The sequence below is a fragment of the Corvus kubaryi genome, unplaced genomic scaffold (assembly GCF_017639235.1).
Source record: "Corvus kubaryi isolate FWS band 111438036 unplaced genomic scaffold, C.kubaryi_AGA036_p1.0 37354, whole genome shotgun sequence".
Taxonomy (NCBI): domain Eukaryota; kingdom Metazoa; phylum Chordata; class Aves; order Passeriformes; family Corvidae; genus Corvus; species Corvus kubaryi.
In genome coordinates, this window is record NW_024581116.1 from 9,778,033 (window position 1) to 9,784,032 (window position 6,000).

The 6,000-nt window shown below is 37.2% G+C and overlaps 1 long non-coding RNA gene across 2 annotated transcripts in view; it reads right to left on the reverse strand.

Annotated features, from left to right (window-relative positions):
* Positions 1–3,675, reverse strand: part of LOC121666913 — a 30,364-nt gene extending 26,689 nt beyond the window's left edge. For both annotated transcript variants that reach the window (XR_006016836.1, XR_006016835.1), the window contains exon 1: positions 3,587–3,675. This is a non-coding gene — a long non-coding RNA (uncharacterized LOC121666913). The remainder of the gene's footprint in view (positions 1–3,586) is intronic.
* Positions 3,676–6,000: the final 2,325 nt, after the last annotated feature.

Here is a 6,000-nt window from a genome sequence, read left to right on the forward strand (position 1 = left end):
CCATCTTAGAGCCAGCTGACCTTGGCTCTTTTGGATGTGAGGAAGCTTCTGGCAACTTCTTAGAGAAGCCCTCCTTATTGCACTCTCTGCTATGAGGATGTTGCCATGCAAGTCCAAAACACTTGCTCTCTATCCAAAACAGAGACAACAGGCAGTTCAATTGTCTGAACATGAGCATTCTTGTCTATTTGAGTTACCCTAGAGATGCCTCCAGCTGCTGCTACAGAAGGGTGCAAGACTTGCCAAGACACGTGTTGCATTTGTCAACCCCATGCAAGCGTTTGGACAGAGTAGGACATCCCAAATCACGTCTTTAGGGGTCTGAATTGAGACCACACATATTTCAGAATATAACTCATAATCTTTGTTTGAACTATGTGATTCGCAATGATGAAGTGTGTTAAGAGGAGGTACCTACCCTTTCTCTGCATTTAAGAGAGAGATTTCAGGGATTTCATTTAGTTCTCTTCTGTGGCTATGCTTGCCACTAAATATGTGTTCATCATAACTGACAAAAATGGAAAAATATATTCAAACAGTAATATTTCGTAACATCAGCTTTAAAAATTGAACCCAAATTAGAAGCAGCGCCACCATCCAGTCTCCCCAAAAGTGTCAGTAGAGGTTAAGGTTATCCTCCCATTGTAAAACTTAATCTTCTACTAGGAAAAAGCCATTGGAGATAAGCTAGCAACAAAGACCTATGGGAAAGTCTTTAAAAAAAGGACTGGAATACTTTTTGTGTTGCTATTGCTATTGTCAGATATGTTAACACAGAAGATAATAAACTTTTGGGGAAGACACTTCAATTGGATATTTTTGCAAATATGTTAATAAACTAAGCAAAATCATATCTTCCATGAAAAATTGTAGCACTAAAGTCCCAGCAAATAAGTAACTCAAAAGTTAGTTAAATAAGTTTAATTTCTTCCTCCAGTTTAAGACTTTTTTTTTTTTAAATTTGCAATAATATCTTGGCCACTAGTGTACAATATCCTTCTAATTGTTCCTGACTGATCTTTTCGGGTTTGTACAAACATACCTTAATAGTCTTTGGAACATGGATTAGAAAGCAGGTGTTTGACTTCTCAGGGGCCTGTCCTAACCCCCCACCCTGCAGAGTTGGTCAGGTGCCCCATCACACAGTGTGGCTTCTTCCACAGAAGCTCCAGAGTCAGGAAAGGCTCCAGTACAGTAACTGGAGGTAAATCCTATAATTATTTTTTTAGGTATGAAAAACTGCTAAATATTTTCAAAAATTTATCGTTATGCTGAATCCAAAGCAATTACTTAAACAGCTAATAATGCAGTGCTTATTAGTACAACATGTTTTTTTCAAGCATCTGGATGTGAGTGCTAAATCCCTAACAGATGTTAGTGATTCCCTGCTGTATTCCTGTATTTTTATTATTGTAATCCATGTATCTCTTGAATATTAGAAGCATTTTAACACATAGAGTTACCAAGCAACTGCTCAAGACAGCTTTATTATACGCATGTCTCGCATGTTTCATGAGGCTTCTCTGTGAACAGAATTATCAAAGCACAAGAACAGAAGACTAAGCTGCAGAAAGAGACCAGCTGAAGGAGACAGCAATTTTAGAGGACTAATTCTATGAAACTCACTCTAATAAACTTCAAAGACTCAAAGAGCAGAGAGGCTGTTAACGTTCTACAGCTTCAGGCTTCACACTCTAACATGTGAGGCTGGCTGCAAGCTTCTTGCCACAAACAGGATTTTAAGGAATTAAGTCTTTCTATCTTGGCCCTAGAATTATACTTGTGTAGAGCGTATTCTCAAACATTCAGCCTTAAGTACAAACCTAATGACCCCAACATAAATGAGCAGCTTAATATGACAGTGTTTGTATGTAGCAGTCCTACAATGCAATGTCGGTATTCCTCATTTTATTTAGTCTAGTTTTTTCAACCTTTATTTGCACTTCATCATATTTTTAGGCCTTTTCTCCAATAACGAGAGAGCTCAGACCTTACATCTTTTCTAAAAGTCAGATATTTCCTGTACTCATGTGATTTCACAAAGCTGCAGCTCTTGGAAGCAAGCAACTACATATTTATTTTATATATATTGGTCAGCATGCTTTGATTATGGTTAGATTCTAAAAAACTGTCATTCCATGGTGTTTTTAGAAAACTGTAATTTATATACACATTAATGCTTAAACTGTAACAAATATACAGTTTATTTAGAGATATGAGAAGAAGATGGTAATAATATTCCCTTCTGGAAGATGAAGTGTTTCTGAGAATGATGATACCAAACAGGACTAGACCATAAAAGAAAGTGAATATATGAGATGTGAAATGTTGTTCATTGAAAGGATTTTGGGTTTAAGGCTAAGTACTTTATAAGAAAATATTATTTTTTCAGTCTGAAAAATAGAAACTGTTTTTCTTTCCTTCTGTACTTCTAACTCCAAGTGTGCTATGGCACTGGAGAATGAATTTTCTGTATTTTTTTTTCTAGCAATAACACCCTCAATAGGATCTGCAGGAGTTAGCACATCTCCTGCAGAGCTTGTGTTCAGGCAAAATTAAGAAATCTTTCTGGATAGCAGCTGACATAGAATAGAGCTGTTTGTCTTTTCCCCGTAACCTTGAGAACTCTAGCTTCCAGGAGCACAGCTTAGTGCTATGCTAACATGTCTGTTACTGACAGGCAGTTGTCTTAGGCTTTGCTGATTCCATTGGGAGCAAAATAAATGCATTTACTGGCTACTATGCTTGGACTCATATTGATAGTTCAAGCAGAACAAGCAGCAGTGTCTGATCTACAAGTAGGATAAACTATTTCTATATAGAGTTTTCATTTATAAATGAAGTATGCTTTCACATAGCTAATCAAATGGGATGAAAACATGCTGAAAAGCTGTAGCATCCATATATCCCATAAAAGGATGCTCACTTTAAAGAAAGTGAAAAGCTCTACAGTATAACTTGAAAAAAAAATAGTTGTATGTTATTAGCAGGGCAAATGTGATAGTTTTTCCAAATCAAAAGCTGTGGCAATCCTTTCTAGAGCAAGTCACATACACATACTGCCATAGTGGTTGCCATAAATTGCCACCAGGGAGGGGGAGCACTGAAGAAATGATGGGATGACTTTCCATCCCACACCTAAAACCATAGTGGGAACCATAGCAACAGCTGGGCAGGAGACTACAGCATGTTTCACATGGCATAAGAACATGATAAATCAGGTGGACTCACACTGGTAGCTTTTAATTTTTAAGTGGTTTATCACAACATGCAAAGCCTAGTTTTATGTTCAAGGACACAAAGAAGATTTGCTTATGGTTCAGTAGTAACTGGCCACACAATTTCAGACATTAACATCCTGTTTCTCTTTCCCCCAGCAGCTCCAAAGTTAAACCTGCAGTTATGGGTCATAAAGCATTAATCTCTCAAGCACTATCTGAAAGACTCAGCTTTGTTAGTAAGTAGGTCCACTGATTTTTGAAGATAGACTAGCAAAAGTCAGCACTAGAATGGCACAAAGCATTATAATGGTCATGCTGTTGCAGGCATCTTCTCTGGAAATATTCACCAGCCTTTCCCCACTCACCTGAGGAATTGTGCAGGGTAATAAAGATGATTTAAACTTCATTTCTTCGGGCTCCTCCATTTTAGCTGCAGAAGGAACATGGCATTGTAGATAGAATATGCTTCTACTAAACTGCTTTTTTTGTGTAATATCTGGAAAAAGAAGCCAGCTTTGTGTTTCCTTTTGCATAATACATTAACACCCTGTCACCTATAAATACTCAGACTCAACCTCCTGTCAGATTCAATTTGTATTTCTATTTAATATTTTCTTCCCCTTCTTTCAGCACACTCTTTGATACTCTTTGCTTTTTTACTGGCTTCTTGGGAGCTTGTCTGCACATGAAATTAATTTAGCAACTCCTTTTGAGTATTCCTGTTTTGAAATCTTACTCAGTTTTAGGTTGATTTAATTTCTGAAGTAATCTAAATAGGTGATAAAATATCATAATGAAGATTTCTAAATACATTGGTATTCAAGAAAAAAATACAGATTACAATCATTTTCTACCTTAATCCAAAATAACATTTTATTTCTGCTCTTAAAATAAAGTCTATTGCTACTAAGACTCTCCCTAGTGAAGTGAGACTATGATTGATGTTGAAAATATAATTAAATGAATAATATAATATAATGTAATTTGTAATTTTAAAGTAGCTCTACCATAGCAATCTTTTTTTAATTCTACTTTAATCATATTTAATATAGTTCCCAGAAGCTATGAATCATTCTGGGAACAGAAGACTTTTCTTCTGATGGACTTCCTACTTTCTGCATGACCATTGCAACACAGAAGTGTCCAAAGATTTTCTACAGAAAATACTTTTAATTTGATTAAGAAGGTCCCTTTAAATAATTTTGTTTCATATTTTCTTTGTACCTCTCATCACTCCAAGCCACTAACATGGGGGTCCCCACATCAATCCATTGACTATGGATGGAATCTGGAGGGTTTGAATAAGGAAAAATTTTCTCTCAAATTCTGACTTCTTTTATCATACAGGCTGCCTCATCTGGGCACCTTTGACCTCATTATTGGGATCTTGAATCCACAACTGCCTCCTCTTCATTCTCATCCTCCTCTTCCTCCTCCTCCTCCTCTGTGGTGTCTTCATATGTCTGCACTGCAGAGCGAGACATGTCCCGGGAGGGACGCTCAGCACTGAGACCCTTTTCCTACACTCAGCACTGTTTTTTCCCTACCTCCTTCTGGAAATCTACAACAATATTTCTCCAAGAAAAATCCTAGGGCAATCCTGGGGGGCAGTTTACCTGCTTGGAGGCAATATCATTAAATCTACCCATTTCCCAGATGCAAGCATCCTTAACTCTCACTCATGCTGAGGGGCGGGCAGGTTGCGCCATAACTGCAGAAAAACTACAAAAATGTTGTTTCCAGACCACAAGGTCATCAAATGTGGACACATAGTGCTGTTCTGTGCTGTATGGTCACATACAGTCTGTCACAGAGGGAGCTAGATCAGGACTGTGGGGTGTTTTAAATGTTGAGTTTAATTTACTCATTATTCTTACTCCTTCACCATCATCTCCCCCAGAACAAAGAAAAATTTTATTACTATCCACTTCTTCCAGTGAAATGTTTCTTAGAATTGGCCTTAAAGAGACAGAAAATTACCTCAGTGCAATTACATAAATTGTTGATGCCAGTCCAGGAAATCTTAATATTTCTTTTTGTTTGAAAAGTGCATATGTGCTTGTATACATATACTGCAACTCAGAAAAGCTACTGCTTAGCAAATAAAAGCATATTGTCAATGGAAAATTTTTTGAAATCCCAATTTCTAAAGGCTCTTATTTTTCTAGCAGCTTTTATATGTCACCAGTGCCATTGCTGAGAGTAGACTGATTTTGGGGGTTTACACAGGTTAAATTACCTTATGACATTGTATGATTGCTTTGGAACACAGCAATATATCTACTAGATCCAGTGCTTAGGTTCTAGGCACTAGCAACATTACTTAAAGCAAGGAGCTGTCATGAAGATTCTGCACTCACTTTCTGCCCCCACACAATTCATAAGGAGGATACAGGTGCTTCATGCTTCCAAAGATTTTAGCAAAAGAAATCACATTTTTTGTTCCACACATTTTATTCTGCTTCTGCTATTTACATAGTTAGGATATAGACGAAATTAAAGATTTCTTGCATATTAAATGTAGTGAGAGCTCAGATCTGAAGGGAGAGGGTTCAGGAGCTGTAGTTTTATTATCAGTAACTTTGGGCATCTGTCCCTGATCTTTCCCTGGGCCTGGGATTATAACAGTTATTTTCTGCATTAATGGAGGAGGAAAAGAAAAAGAGGAACAAATGTCAACACAGTGATGTGTTTAAAAGGTCAAAATTAAACATGAAGTTAGATCCGCCATGGGACAGGACAGCAGTGCACTAAAAAAGGAATGACCATCCCTGAGGAA